The sequence below is a fragment of the Anolis carolinensis genome, chromosome 2, assembly GCF_035594765.1.
Source record: "Anolis carolinensis isolate JA03-04 chromosome 2, rAnoCar3.1.pri, whole genome shotgun sequence".
Classification (NCBI taxonomy): Eukaryota; Metazoa; Chordata; class Lepidosauria; order Squamata; family Dactyloidae; genus Anolis; species Anolis carolinensis.
The window spans coordinates 129,682,985-129,698,974 of record NC_085842.1 but is presented as its reverse complement, the minus strand read 5'-3'; the positions used below and the strand labels follow the sequence as shown (position 1 = coordinate 129,698,974).

Below are 15,990 nucleotides of genomic sequence, written 5' to 3'. Positions count from 1 at the left end.
GTTGTCCAATCCCGGGCGTCGCTGGGCACGCACGGCGTCTCCCCGACCCTCTTTTGCGCAAGGAGGAGGCGGGCGCGTCGGGCGAAGCCGTCAGGACCCTTAGGCCAATCGCCGACCCGGCCGCGGCGCCGGAGCCAATGAGTGAGTGAGGGCCGCGGGCGCGGACCAATCGGAGACGAGGCCGGGGCGGGACCTGGCGGCGGCGGCGAGGGAGAGGGGGCGGAGGCGACCCCGGGCCTGGCAGGGGAGGGGGGATCGGGCCTGGCCGGGCCCAGCCGGAGCCTCCTGCCGCCGCCACTGAGACAGACCCGGGGAGAGCGCGCCGGAGAGAGCGAGAAGAAGCGGGGAGAGCGCCCTCCGCCTCGCCCGGCCCCGCCCGGCCATGGGCAACGCGGCCACGGCCAAGAAGGGCGGCGAGATCGAGAGCGGTGAGTGAGCGAGGGAGGGAGATAGGGAGGCGGCCATGGCGCCTGGGAGGGCTGAGGGGGCCCCGAGGGAGGCCTTCTGGGCCCTCCTCTGGGGACCCTGCCTCGCCTTCCCCATCAGCAGCGCCCGCCCTTTTGGGTGCTGGCCTTGCTTTGTGCCTGTTGGGTCACATGTGGGCAGAGCGAGCCCTACCTCTTGTCATATAGGCTGCCCCTCCTTTCCTCTCCTCTCCGTTGGAGTGTATTATTTAACAGCATCTGTAACAGGCCTGGGCCGAGTTGGGCCCTGCAGGTGTTTTGGACTTCAACTCCCACCATTCCTAACAGCCTCAGGCCCTTCCCTTTCCCCCTCAGCCGCTTAAGCGAGGAGAAGGAGGAGTAGGAGACGCTTATGAGGCTGAGGGGGAAAAGGAAAGGGCCTGAGGTTGTGAGGAATGGTGGGAGTTGAAGTCCAAAACACCTGCAGGGCAGAACAAAAGGCACAAAGGGGGTTCAATATTTAATACAGTCATTCCTATGTTGTTTGCTTTTAATTTACAATACCATAGTATCATTTACAGCATATTTATTTATTTACGACATTTATATCCCACTCTTCTCGCCCTGGAGGAGACTCAGGGCGGCTTACATGGGTGGCATTATTTAATGCCCAAACAACAATTAAAAGCAATTAAGCAATTAAAAGCAATTTTTTTTTGTTTTTGCACCTATCCCCGTTTTTAATAGTGCACTGTATTTGAAAATCATAAATAAAAATTAAAAAAAAAAGCAATTAAGCAACAATTGAAAACAACATTAAAACATATGTAAACATTAGATTACTATTGTGCATAGATCCCAAGCCAGATAATCAGATAATCATATTCATCGATCCAAAGCCTATTCCAGCTATTGCACAGGTAATTATGCTGGGCCAATACTTGCTCCCAAAGCCAAGTTTTCCCTTGTTTGCGAAATGACAAGAGGGAAGGGGCCAATCTAATCCCATTAGGGAGGGAGTGCCACAGCCAAGGGGCCACCACTGAGGAGGCCCTGCTCTCGTCCTCATTAGTTGCACCTACAAATGTGGTGGGACCGAGATTAGGGCCTCTCCAGACGATCTTAACCTCCACGATGGCTCATAAAGGGGGATTCATTCAGACAGGTAAGTTGGGCCAGGGCCATTCAGGACTTTATAGGCCAAACCCAGCACTTTGAATTGTGCTTGGTAGCAAACTGGCAGCCAGTGGACCGGTGCAACGGGGGGTTGTGTTCTCCCAGTATGCTGCTCCCATTAGCAATCTGGCTGCCACACATTGGACTAATTGAAGCTTCTGTACTGTTTTCAAAGGCAACCCCACATAGACTATAGGAGTTTATGAGTTTATAGGAGCCCCGGTGGCGAAGTGTGTTAAAGCACTGAGCTGCTGAACTTGCAGACCGAAAGGTCCCAGGTTCAAATCCTGGGAGCGGAGTGAGCCCCCGCTGTTGCTCCAGCTTCTGCCAACCTAGCAGTTTGAAAACATGCCAGTGTGAGTAGATCAATAGGTACCGCTCCGGCGGGAAGGTAATGGCACTCCATGCAGTCATGCCGGCCACATGACCTTGGAGGTGTCTACGGACAACGGCGGCTCTTCGGCTTAGAAATGGAGATGAGCACCAACCCCTAGAGTCAGACATGACTGGACTTAATGTCAGGGGAAACCTTTATTTATTTATTTATTTACATCACTTTTACCCCGCCTTTCTCTCCGAGGAGACTCAAAGCGGCTTACAGTAAATGGCAAAAATTCAATGCCTAAAAACAATGTAAAAACAACAATTCATATAAAACAATCTACAAAACAACAGTTCATATAAAACAGATTACCTTTATCTTTACCTTAGGAAACTCAATTACAATGTTTGCAAAATCTTTTCAGTCTTCCCGCCCCCCTCCCACTCCTCAGCGCAACCAAAATTAGACCCTTTGCTGATTTTTGGCCCATCCTGAATAAAATCAGCTCCCTTACTGTGTGTATGAAACACATACACTTTGTGTTTAGATTTCGGTCCCATCTCCAGATGATGTACATACAGTAAGCTCTTGGTTAACTGAAGTTCTATCCACTGGAACTCTCAAACAATTGAACTAAGAATTCATACTGCCTTTATATTAAAGCTGTTTTAATACTACGGGAAAATTGTGTTTCATTAAGTTTGTCTTTTTTTTTAATTTGCTTTTAATTACTCTATTTCAATATTGTTATTAATACAAAGTTTATGGTATGCTTTAGTATGGGGTATAGTATTAGTTAGGCCTGTTTTTCATGGTAAGTCTCAAGCAATGAGAAACTACTGGCAGGGATTGATGCCAGTTAACCTAGAGCATTGGTTCTCAACCTGTTGGCCCCCAGGTGTTTTTTTTTTGCCTACAACTCCAAGAAATCCCAGCCAGTTTAAAAGATGTTAGGATTACTGGGAATTGAAGGCCAAAACATCTGGGGACCCACAGGTTGAGAACCACTGACCTAGTGTCTACTGTATATTCAAATGCAGGTATTCCAAAATGTGAAAAGATTCAAAACCCAAAACACTTCTTTCCCAAGCATTTTGGATAAGGGATACTCAACGAGTATCAACTGTCAGATGTGCTCTTTTGTTGAATGCCTGGTAGATAATATATGTACTGATCCTAACCCATTTTGCTGTTGCTTTTAGGCAGATATGGCAGGTTCGTGCTTCTAGACAGCTGGCCTTGTTAAAATGCAAGTGAAGGATACTTAATGCAGGACAGACAGATGGATATAACTTCCAGCCCCAAAAGAAGCTCCAGAACGCACCAGCAGGTTGGCCAGGCAGGAAAGTGGCTCTCAGTGGAATTGCTACCTACAGAACAGCATGTCCGAAGGTAGTTTGCCTAGATGGAAGAGAAAGAGAGAGAGAGAGAGAGAGAGCTGCTTGGACTGCTTTGCCAGGAGAGGAAGGCAAGACTCTGTAGCTTCAGCAGACTTGCAGGACAGACTTGCTGGAGTGGGACTTGAGGAGAACTATTTAAAACTCCCCCCCCCCCCCCCCCAATACACACTTCTTAGTTCTTTTACCTATTGCCTTGAGGAACTTGTATTAAGCAGGCCTCGTGTCAATTTAATCTGGGTTTTCCTTGTGTCAAAACAGTCCGTACAAATGAAGCCTTTATGATGTAGTCTTCTTGCCTCATTGAGACAACCTTATACAGCTGGGTTACAGACAATGGTGTATTCCATTTTTAGCCCCCTCACATTTTTGCATCATTACAATATTAAAAAATATTATGGAAAATAAACATAAAGGAAAGATGAGAAAGGCAAGTGGTACCTTTAGCCTGATGAAACTAGAGCCCCTTCCACACAGTTAAATAAAGTCCCACATTATCTGCTTTGAACTGAAATATATGTAAGTATGGGCTCAGATAACCCAGTTCAAAGCAAATATGGGATTTTCTGCCTTGATATTCTGGGATATAGGGCTGTGTGGAAGGGCCCTTAGAGTCTTGAAACACCTGAGATGCTTCACATGTCTTTTTCCTCTCCACTGGATGCCTTTCAAACACCTGATACCGTGTGTTGGATTTAGTCTAGGCTGCTCATTTTCTTTTCTTTTCTTTTTAAAGAGGAACACAGTGATTGGGTGATTGCAAGAAGCAATTTGTATGTGATGGAACAGTAGAGCAGAATATTCAGCCCAGGCCTTTTAGGTGTCAGTTATGCACTTTTAAACCAGGAATTGCCTCTCATTTTTCAAGAATCCCTCAAATTGAGAAGTGCACATTGTAAGTGGATGTGGAAACTGCAAAGCTAGGCCTTGGCACCTGAGACACCTTAGCCTCTTTGACTCCTGGAACAAAAGAGGCAATATGGGAAATCTTTCTGAGCCCCCAGCTTCTTGGGGATATTGTCTTAGTTCTTGCTTCAGCATGTCTTCATAAAATTAGGTGGAGTCCAGATATCCTGGTTAAACTTTCTTTATTGGCTTTTTAAACCCTGTGAATAACAGTCCATTGGTTCCATTGGCAGATTAAAATAGTCCCTTTTCCAAAAAGCTTCCTATGCAACAGGGTTGTGGAATGTTTTGTGAGCCAGATATTGTTGGACTGCGGCTTCTTCATCTCTCATCATTGGCTCTGCTGGCCAGGGCAGATAGGAGGTGCAGTCTGCTGATATCTGAAAGGCCACACATCCCTTATTTTTGACATAGAAGAGGGTGGGCAAAGCACAGAACATGTTCAATACTTGCTGAGCCTCATAAATGATTTTTTTGCTATACAGTATGTATATGCATATATGAATGAGTGAATGAATTACTGATACCCAAAAAAGAAAGGAAATTAGCATAGAGAGAGAGAGAGAGGGGGGGGGGGGGAAAGCAAAGAGGGGGAAATAACATAAGATTGTTAGGATATTTTCAATAAGACTGACATATAAATAGCTCTTTGGAGTCTAGAAGGAACATATTTGTGCATAGATAAAATAGCAACATAATGTGGACATTGAATAATAGGTATTGCCTATCTTTACAGTCCTGAAACAACACTTTTTGCTCAGGGGCACAAAAGAACTGCAGGTGAAGTTCCAAATCACAGGAATAAATTTTAAAAATACATCAACACACACAAATGTCCAGCCAAAGAACAACTACCACTGGACATGCCCATTTCATGTCTCACAGTGACTAAAGCTATTTATTACCATGGTACTGACAGATCCAAAGTGCTCGTGCATTTGCTGTTTTAGTCATCATTTTTATTGCAATCAGAGTTGTGAATAACATCTAGGAATTTAGAGAAGACATACTAATATCAAGATGAGCCAGTATTGTGGACACTTTGAGCGTCAAGGGTCTGATTCATATTCTTCTTCTGAATTTCAAAACAGTATTTATTTATTATTTGTTTGAGAAATGAACATCCCGCCTTTCTCTGAGCACAGACCCAAGGCAGCTATAACAGAACAAAAGAACATACAGTATAAAAATTAGAACAGCACATAAAATCATAAATATTTGAAACAGGAAACACAGTTAAAATCATATAAACATTAAAACCAAGATAAAAACACAGAGCTTCGCTAGAACTTCTTTGGGATTGCCATAACAAGAGAAATCAATTATCTTCTTTATTATAAATAAATTGCAGAAATCAGTAAGGTATGCAGTTATGATTTTTTGTATAGTTATAGTTGTACTTGTGACATATATGTCTATATGGAATTTGGTACATTTTTGTGAGGGGGGAAAAGCATAGGTAAATGAGAAGCAACAAACAGTATATTTAGAAATAGCAAATATTTGATTGGTAGCTTAATAGGGTATAAGATACCCTTTCAACTCAAGCACTAGTTCTTTAATGTTAAAAAGTTCCTAATATGCACAGGGATCTTGAATCACTTTCATGATCAATTGACAGAAAGAAATTGGTAGCATAAGCTTGCACAAGATATTTATTTCAATTATTTATACCCCGCCCTTCTCACCCGAGGGGACTCAGGGCGGCTAAGTACCCATTTTCTTAAGTGCTGTCATTGTGAAAGGCTGAAATGTTCATTTTTTAAAAAGTTTCTTTTAGTGAATCCAAATGTTACACTGTGCACAGTTTCCCACAAATGCATGAAGTATGAACAGTTGTGGCACTTAAGTTATTTTGTTTGTATAAGAACCTGAATGACAAACCACTCCATTGTGATCACATTGTTTAGGCATGGAGTTTATTAGATCAAGAGGTGGAAAAGAAAGAATGGTTGCTTCCTTTTAATGATGAGTCGGATAGTTGTGATTGAATTCTGTATGTCCTTCTGGGATGTAGTATCATTGTTGAATTCATTATACACACACACAAACACACACGTTATTTAGCTTTGATGGTTTAATAGCCGTTTCCTAGCTTTGCGACCAAATCTATTTTAACATACTATGAATGTGAAATATTATTAAAGTTGCTGCCTGAAACAACAATGTGCAGGATCTGTCTATTAGGTGAAATAACTGCTGTTGGTAGAAATATATTGAATGGGCCCAAACTGCAGGGAGAAATCCAGTTGGTTGTTGGACATTCAAATAGTATAAATGTAAACATTAAACTCGGAAATTGAGAGAGTTAAGATCCAACCTGGGATGGAACAGGGCTTAGATTCTGGATCTGCTTCCCTAATAGATATATAACATTTTATGTTTTCAGGCTCTCTGCTTTTGCATTTGAGCAGCAGCAATAGGAAGAACAATGTTAGGCTTGTACCTACTTTTTGCTTTTTTTTTTTTTTTTTACAGATGTGCCATCTGACTCACAAAGAATCAGTGCTGCTGTATTTTTTTCACCCAATTAGTCCTCTTCCTGTCCCTCCCATTGTAATTTTTGGCAGCATTAAAAAGGCAAACAGAACTCGACTTCAATTAAAGTGAGCATGGGTTTAATTAAACAATTGAGAACAGATACTGCATGCTAAGCTTTTTAAGCAATTAAAGAAAGCACTTTTTAAATATTATTATTGAATGGGACATTCAGGTGCTTGTGGTTTTGGCTGGTGGGATATTCTGTGCAAAATGCCAAGTATGGACTTTTCTGGAAAGTAGATTGGTCAGAAAAACTCAGACCGTAACTGTCTTGATACAGAAATAGAACTTTTGCATCTATGTGAATTTCACTAAATCTTTCATAACTGTTGTGCATCTCCTTCTTCGGTGGTTTTAAAGTGGTAACTAATAAATACTATTTGATGTAGTTAATATGATTTACCAGAAAGGTCCATATACTATACTACAGTTGTATAGTCCCTACCTTTCATGGTCTGTGGTCACAATGTAGACAAATACTGTACATAAAGATTGAATGTATTCTGCCACCTTGCATGGGGGCTTTCTACAACTGTATAGCAGTTTCTATTAAATGGATAATGCAATAACAATATTGCAAATGTTAAATGGATTTTGGTAGTCCAGGCAGTAGGCATGGGAAAATGCAAATATGAAATAGCCGTCCTGTAGACTTGATTCTTAGAGCCAGCATGGTGTAGTGCTTTGAGCATTGGACTATGACTCTGGAGTCCAGGGTTCAATTGCTGGCTCAGCCATGGAGCCTCATTGGGTGACCTTGGGTGAATCACACTCGACACCATAAAACCCCATGAAACCTTAGGATCACCATAAGTCACAAATGACTTGAAGGCACAAAACAACAACTACAAGATGTGAATCTTAGTGGCTTTCTGTCCTTGATCTGAAATGTAGTCATATTTTCTTATTGTTTAAAATATATTCTCAAAAATAAAATGCTTTTCAAGAGTTATTCCCCAATATTCCTTGATGAGACACATTTTAATCTGGCATCTGAAGATCCCCACTGTTATATATTGGGGAAATTTCTATAGAACTGGCCCCACGTCTGATGAGTGGATACTGAAATTGAGTAAATAAGAGCTTTGGTTAGAGAATGGAGTGCACAAAAGACTAATTACAACAGCTGGTGGTTTTTAAGATTTGGTGGTCTCACACTTCGTTTTTTCTTTTTTGTCAGAAAGGTCTTTGTATAGATTAGTGCTTCTCAGATTGTGTAATGTGGAGGGCTGGCATTTATATTTTCCTAACATTCTTTTCTGAATATTCTCCATGGACTGGTAGACCAAGGCTTGGAGACTGGTACTGGGGCTGTCTCTTCGGTAACACTGGTATGGATGACAAAATGGCCGGAGGTGCTCTTGATATAAGAAAACACACAGTGAGTTCCACAGAGAACCACTGGCCCATTAGTAAACTGAATTCTCCCAAATTAAATCTCTGTACCAGCATCTCAAAGATCTATATCCAGTATCACTGGTAGGAAAGCGAAAACTAGCTGAAATGAGGGATAATCTCTTGCAGCATTGTGGGGGCCCCCAAACATCTCTGGAGGGTTTCATTTGGGGTCTTCATAGGGAGTTGCAACTAGGAAGGGAAAGGGAAGGACACTTCATTATGATACTGGATTTAGGCCAAAGACTGGGTGGCATTATGCAGATAATTGTAGATGTGGCTAGAAAACATATGTCATTTCTTTAAAATAACTTCTTCAGGATGTTCCCTGTTTTATGCCAAAATCAGGTGAGTTTTTCAGGTTTTAAGACATTTTTGTTCCTTTGATTTCCTTCTGTTTTATGTGAGTTGGATGGAAGGACAAAAACTCTGCCAGAGCTTGACTCCCCTTGTTCTTCCTCCATCCAAGTTTCCAGATTTCTTCTAGGCAATACTGCTATGCTTTGTCACTGCCTTTGCAGCTTGCGGGCTGGAAACCTGATTTCGAAACACAGCCTGATATTTCTCAGGATAGTGGCCTTTGCTGAATAAACACTTTCTGTGGATTTTCCCCATCTCTATCTAGCAAGACAAATAGCGTAAGCAGTGGTGCAGTATGTGAACACTTAGCAATACATTTCTTCTTTTCTCTCTGTAGCCTTACTTTAATCTCCATATCTCCCCTCTCCCTGCACTTTCTGAATTTCCTTGAGCTGAGACCTGTTTTCTATTTTATTCTAGCCCAGCCCTATTAAGCATTGCAGAACTATATAAAATAGTTTCTTTGCCTGGAAGGTTGTGGATACCTAAGCCAAACGCATCAGTTCATTTCATATATTAACAAGGGAACAGCTGCTGGACGATGACTAAAATGTAAAGACAACCTGTTTCTGAAGAAATGTGATTTGCCCATGATCGTAATCAAGCATAAAACAAAATAATCTTCCTGTTCAATGGAAAATCTATGCTATGCCCTGGCTGCTGCTACTATTATGACAAATACAGTTGCTTCTAAGAAGACTGCTTCCCATTTGGGTGAAGAGCGCAAACACTGAGTCCCTGGAAAGCGGCTGACATTTAGAATATTCTTTGCTTGGTGATGGTTGTTGTTAAACTACCAAATATGCTATCCTTCAAAATGCTGATAAGGTATTTTTCAACATTATAATTACAAACAATAAAACTAGAGAGTAATTATAACTAACCACCAAAGCAAATGCACAGCAGGTAGGAATTACAATACGTAGTAAAATAATTCCCTGAAGCTAGAGAAAGCATTTTGAGTAGTGTACGTTTCCAAGTAAGACATTGTCTCAGAAGATGCAGACAAGAAGAAATGCAAAGAACCCACTTAGGGTGTGTGTGTGTGTGTGGATATATGCAGTGTATGTGTATAATGCAGGCATAGCTTTTTGAAAAAAACTGTTCTTGGTTTTAAATTGCACTCATCGTTGTGATCAGGACACAGAAATTCTGGCTCTTCTCGTAAATTACTTAATTCTAGTTTTGTGATGTAAGTAACGTATAGGAAAAGAGGTGGTAGATATTTGAAGGACTGTGGGGCCCCTTCCACACAGCTGAATAAAACCTTACATTATCTGCTTGGAACTGAAATATATGGCAGTGTAAACTCAGATAACCCAGTTCAAAGCAGATATTGTGGGATTTTCTGCCTTGATATTCTGGGTTATACGGCTGTGTGGAAAGGCCCTGGATGTAGTAAAAATATGAGCTCACATGGACCGTGAAGATAGGGAACCAGAATACAATTACAGTTCAGAGTGAGGTAACAGGAAGCTTGGTAAAACTAAGGATGTGATGTGTGCGACTGCATGCACACGTTCTGCCTGAAGAGTTGGCACTAGTGTATCTTCGTGCAAGATTTGCACACAGTGTAAAGTGAACATAGTTGTGTCCAACACAATGGGATGCATCCATATATATCTTTCATGTATAACTTTTACAGGAAAACCACTACCGGTATATATTCCTGGATTTACTGTGGAAATAGGAAACTGTGAATAAAGGAGAACCTTATTGAAATGAATGACTTCTTTCAGAAGTTACCATTGAGTTTCATTCTGTAGGACCTAGAACATTCCTGGAGTAGTGTCCTCTAAGATGATTTTAGGCCCTCCAGCGAGAGATTATGGTAACTTCAGGCAGAAACATAACATAGAATTGTACTTGAAGTCAATATGCCTAGGGAGTGTTAAGAATAACTTGTAGGATCAATGAACCATTGGTCTGAATTTATAGCAGCCCTCAGTTCAGTCCTATGTGGAATCTACAGATGTTTTAAAACTGGTCTATTTTCTCTTTCTCTTGTGCACATTTTTACTTTTATCCTATGTTTCCTTTTTTAGCTGTTCACAATGTTGCCCATGTCCTTGTTTCCTGAACTGGGGTTAGAGAACATGGGTTTCTTTCTGACAGGGATTCTCTGCCCTTAGAAGCCATGGGCCATGCAGATGTTTACTTCTTCCCAGAAGTAACTATGTTTCTGATTGTACTGCTTCTGAAATGTTGACCAAGTTCTCATAGAATCCTAGAATTGCAAGAAACCAGTAGGGGCATTCTGTCCAATCGGCCATGCAGGAAAAGCACAGTGAAAACACCCCTGACAGATGGCTATCCAGCCTCTGCTTGAAAATTTCTAGAGAAGTAAACTCCACCGCCCTCCAAAGCAGCAGGATATTCCACTGCCAAACAGCTCTTACCATCAGGAAGGTCTTATTAATGTTTAGGTGGAAATTCTTTTCCTACAATTTCAGTCTATTGTTCCATTGTGCCTAATCCCCAGAGCAACAGAAAACAAGCTTGTTCCCTCCTCAATATGACATCCATTCCAATATTTAAGCACGGCCATCTTTCTCTTGATATAATAATAAAATACTCAATGGACATCATTGCAACACTTTCTGAAATCCTGCAGCCATTTTAGTCACCAGGTAGGAAGTCAAAAAACTAGTCCTCACGGTCTCAGTGTCAAGGAGGCAACATAAGCTTTGGATCCCGGCCCAGTTAGTGGCCTCTGGGGAAGGTGGTGTTCTGCTTACCTCCCCTGATGATTTGAGAACAACTCATGGGTCAATTTGTTCCTGCTCTACTTTGTTAGAAGAGCGCTTTATATCCAATCTGTTCCTGAAAGAGGATTCTTTTACCATTTAAAAGTGATTCTGTTCTTGAACAAGCTGCCAAGAAACTTCCTACCATCAAAACTCATCCTCTTTGATACAAAGAGTCACTTGACCATGCCCAGGAGGGCTTCCAGTTTATCCTCTCTTATGACAGTGCTTCATGCCTTGCGGAAAACAGCTTTTGAAGTTGCTCTGGTGGTTATGTACCAGCCTACATGTACTTAAAAATGCATATGAAGACTGAAGGCATTCATAAAGGTCATCTAAAAATCCTGATCACGTCATTAAGTTAAACTTACGATGTAGCTTGTAGTATCGCTAAATCCCTTCTTTGATTCTTTTTAGCTCTGATGGCAAAGTGATTGCATTCTGCTGTAAGAGATTCAGATTCGAACAACAACAACAACTTGTATTTTGTCCCATCTCCCCTCTGGGGACTTAGGGCGGCTTGTGCATGGGTCATAAAGGTTGCTGGAAGTCTTAGGCAAGTTAGTTTTTTTGTTTACAAAACCACCTCTGGGGTTGGTTTGTTTTTGAAACTTATTGTTTATTTTATAAACAGCTAAGGGGAATGTCTCATGGGCTTAGATGTCTTTAATGCCCAAGGCATGGGAAATAAGATGAGATGGAACTCCTAGCATAACTAAACTGTTACGCTGTAATAGGCATAACTGAAACCTGGTGGGACGAGTCCTATGATTGGAATGTAGCAGTGAAGGGGTATAAGCTATTTCAGAGAAATAGACCAAACAGGAGAGGGAGTGGAGTAGCATTATATGTTAAAAATATGTACACCTGTGAAGAGATACAAGACCTCAATCTTGGAAACCAGGTTGAAAGCATCTGGGTAAGAATTAAGGGAACAAAGACTGAAAATAATTGTTGTGGGGGTCTACTGCAGATCTCAAAGCCAGATAGAAGAATTGGATGAAGCCTTCCTTGACCAGATGACCAAACATGCAGTAAAAAAAGATATATAGTAGTAATGTGGGATTTCAACTACTCTGATATTTGTTGGAAAACCAACTTTGCCAAGAGTAAAAAGTCCAGCCAATTCCTCACTTGCCTTTCAGACAGTTTTATTGTCCAGAAGGTAGAAGAGACAACAAGGGGATCCTCTATTCTGGATCTGATCCTAACCAACACTGAGGACCTGGTCAATGGAATGGAAGTGGTGGGATCCTTAGGTGGGAGTGACTATGTGCTCCTAGAATTTGTGATACAAAGGAAGGGTGAAACTAGGCAGAAAAAATGAAATGCAAAGATACCAAATGGGTGATGCCTGGCTTGATAACAGTCCATATGAGAAAGATCTTGGCATCTTTGTGGACAACAAGTTGAACATGAGCCAACATTGTGATGCAGCAACTTAAAAAGCCAGTGGGATTTTGGCCTGCATCAAAAGGAGTATAGTGTTTAGTTTGAGGGAGATCATGGTGCCTTTGTATTCTGCTTTGGTTAGACCTCACCTGAAATACTGTGTCCCAATTCTTGACACCACAGCTCAAAAGAAATATTGACAAGCTGTAATGTGTCCAAGGGAGGGCAACTAAAATGATCAAAAGTCTGGAGACCATGAAGTCCTATGAGGAGTGGCTTAAAGAGTTGGGTATCTTTAGCCTGCAGAAGAGAAGGTTGAGAGGAAATATGATAGCTATATATAAATATGTGAAAGGGTGTCATAAGGAAGAGGGAGCAGACTTGTTTTCTGCTGCCCATGAAACTAGGATTAGGAGCAATGGGTTCCGATTACAGGAAAGGAGATTCCACCTAAATATTAGGAAGAACTTTCTGACAGTACAAGCTGCTCAACAGTGGAACACTTTGCATTGGAATGTGATGGAAGCTCCTTCTTTGGAAACTTTTAAACAGAGGCTGGATGGCCATCAGGGATACTTTGTGCTTTTCCTGCATGGCAGAGGGTTGGACTAGATGGCCCACGTGGTCTCTTCCAACTCTATTATTCTATGATTCGTTTACTGAATACCCTGCCTTGTTTATTAAGACAGCTCACAACATTTATTAAAACAAAATATAGTTAACAATCATAGTAGTCCAAATAATATTAAAAAGTAAATACAGTAGGACCTCCATATTTACAGGGGATACATTCTTGGACTTCACATGGATATGTGGAATTGTGGATAATAGTGAACCCTATTGAAATGAAGGACTTCTGACACAAGAATACCATAGAGTCATGCTGGATGACTTAGAAGATGCCTAGAAAATCATTATTTAAATTTTAAGGCCAAGACCTTGAACACTGTTTCCATTCTAAATATCTTGGTGTCACCTTAGATCGAACACTAACATATAGGAAACACGTTATGAACACCAAGCACAAAGTAGCTGCATGCATTTAACATCCTGCGGAAACCTATTGGCAGTGCATGGGATGCAGACCCAGAATTAATAAGAACAGAACTAATAATCTGAACCCTTGGCTTCAAAATGCTCATTTGTTCTTCTTTGGTATGAATCCCATGCTGCTGTCCTGTGGTCGTGGTACCGTAGTACCTCATACTAGCCACCTAGTCTGTAATCAGTGCTTTGGTCTAGTAATAAAAAACAGATTTTGCTTGAATCCTTCCTGATTTATCATTTGCTTTAAGAAGGCTTGATCGTCTTTTAAAATGTTAATTATTCTTCCAGAAAATAAACAGACATTCCTGGAATGCTTTTTTATGACACCCTAGTTTTTTAATTGTAAATGCAATGAGGGAAGTCTTAACTTTCAGCAATTTGTAGCATTGATGGCTTGGCTGCTTTCTCAAATGCTATCTCTTTTCTGTAAAGTTAATGTCCAGTTAGTATAGTGCCTTGTTTTAGTGTCTGTGTGAACTCCTTCTTGGCCACTGACCCCTAGCAATTCTGTGTAACTGTAGCTCACAATATGAGGTCAAGCAAGGAGGTTGCTCCGAGTTCCCAGCCCATCTTTCTGAATTCTACCATGTCCTTTAACACAGTGGACAGGTGAGGGAGGAAATTCCTGTGTGCTAGGTAGTATGCTAGGAATGAAGAGTAGAAGGCTAGGAATCTACAGAACAGGTCAGTTTTTTCTCCAGCCATAATGCATCAAAGGCTAGGAAATTAATGACAGTGGAAGATTTTCAGGCAATTTTAGTCAGGAGAAGAAACTTAGGAGTTTCACCTTCTGCTGGCCTAATGTTCAAGAGTAAAGCTGAATTGTGAACCATATTATTAAATACTTTGTAAAGCTACCTCTCAAAAGTGGTGTACAGAAGTTAAAATGTAATAATAAAACATTACAACCACAATATATCATTGATGCGACTAATTTATTGATCAGAGTAGACTCTATATCACTGAGATTACACTTATATTGCTATTTGGGAGGGAATTGGGTGGTAGGGATTTATTTGTTATTGTCGGATTCTCAAAGGAAATTAGGGCCAGGTCCTTAATACCATGGCAGTTCAAGTCAAGAGAACAAACTTGAGAGTTTAACCTTCTTCTGGCCTAATGTTCAAGAGTAAAAATGAATTGTGAACCATGTTATTAAATACTTTGTAAACTAACCTCTCCAAAGTGTTGTACAGAAGTTAAAATGTAATACTAATTCTTCACAACGACAATGCATAATTGATGTAACTAATTTATTGATCAGATTAGACTGTATACCACTTACATTACACTTGTATTGTTATTTTATGGGGGATTTATTATTATTGAATTCTAAAAAGAAATTAAGGCCAGTTCATTAATACTGTGACATGTACTAGCATGACACAGATTTTGATTCTTTTGTTATGGGTTTCATTCATGTGCACGGAAAAGATTGTGCTACCATTGGCTGCTCTGCTCCAAATCCAATATTCAGTCCCCCCCCCTCCCCCATAAGCACTTTAGTCCTCCTTGTCTAACTTGTACAAGGTCTTTTTAGTCCACAGTTTAAGAAAATGAAAACCAAAATACTGAAAGCAAAGGTGAAATACAATATGATATGTTGGTAACCAAGGCACCTTCTGAAAGTGGACATTTTAAACATCTTGCTTTTGAATCCTCGCCATAGAGTTCACGAGATGCATTTACTCAAGGATAATGCTTTAAAATAGCTGCAATTTCTTAGGGTTGTGATCTGATTTCTGTAATCCTACCACAATAATAAGGAACTCTTATAATACTCTCTTCAGATGAATGAAAAACATGTTGGGGACCCTACTGAAAAAAGTATGCCTTCTGATAACATCATCTCAAGTTGAAAGCTTTAAAGATAAAAGCCAACATTTTTCTCTAGTTTTGAAACAGGCAACCATTGAAAAACATTTGAGAATAAGCCATAAATTGTCACCATTTTAAAATATTCATAAAGAACTGTATTTATTGCTTCCATTTGTAGCTCATCTTTCTTTCAAGAAGTTCAAAGCAACACAACATTATTCTCCCTTCTGTTGTTCTTTATCTCCGTAAGACCACTGAGTGAATTTTGTGGTCAAAATGGAGATCTGGAAATAGATATAATTTGACCTTCTAATTACTTCACATGTGGTCAGCTGACGAATTGAAGATTCGTGGCAGGTTTCAAAGGTAGGCCCAGTCCTTTGCCTTAGGGAATAATATTTTAGCCAGATTACAATGTTACGGAAAATTATGCAGTTTTTTTAAAAAAATTGCAAATGCTTCTTTAGGCATTTGTAGGTCCTCCA

At 40.7% G+C, this 15,990-nt stretch overlaps 1 long non-coding RNA gene across 1 annotated transcript; it reads left to right on the top strand.

Moving 5' to 3' along the window:
• The first annotated feature begins 148 nt into the window (after positions 1–148).
• LOC134296228 (uncharacterized) lies at positions 149–14,603 on the top strand. The gene is made up of 2 exons (XR_010002843.1): positions 149–428; positions 3,105–14,603. It is a non-coding gene; the product is annotated as an uncharacterized LOC134296228 (long non-coding RNA).
• The last annotated feature ends 1,387 nt before the right edge of the window (positions 14,604–15,990 follow it).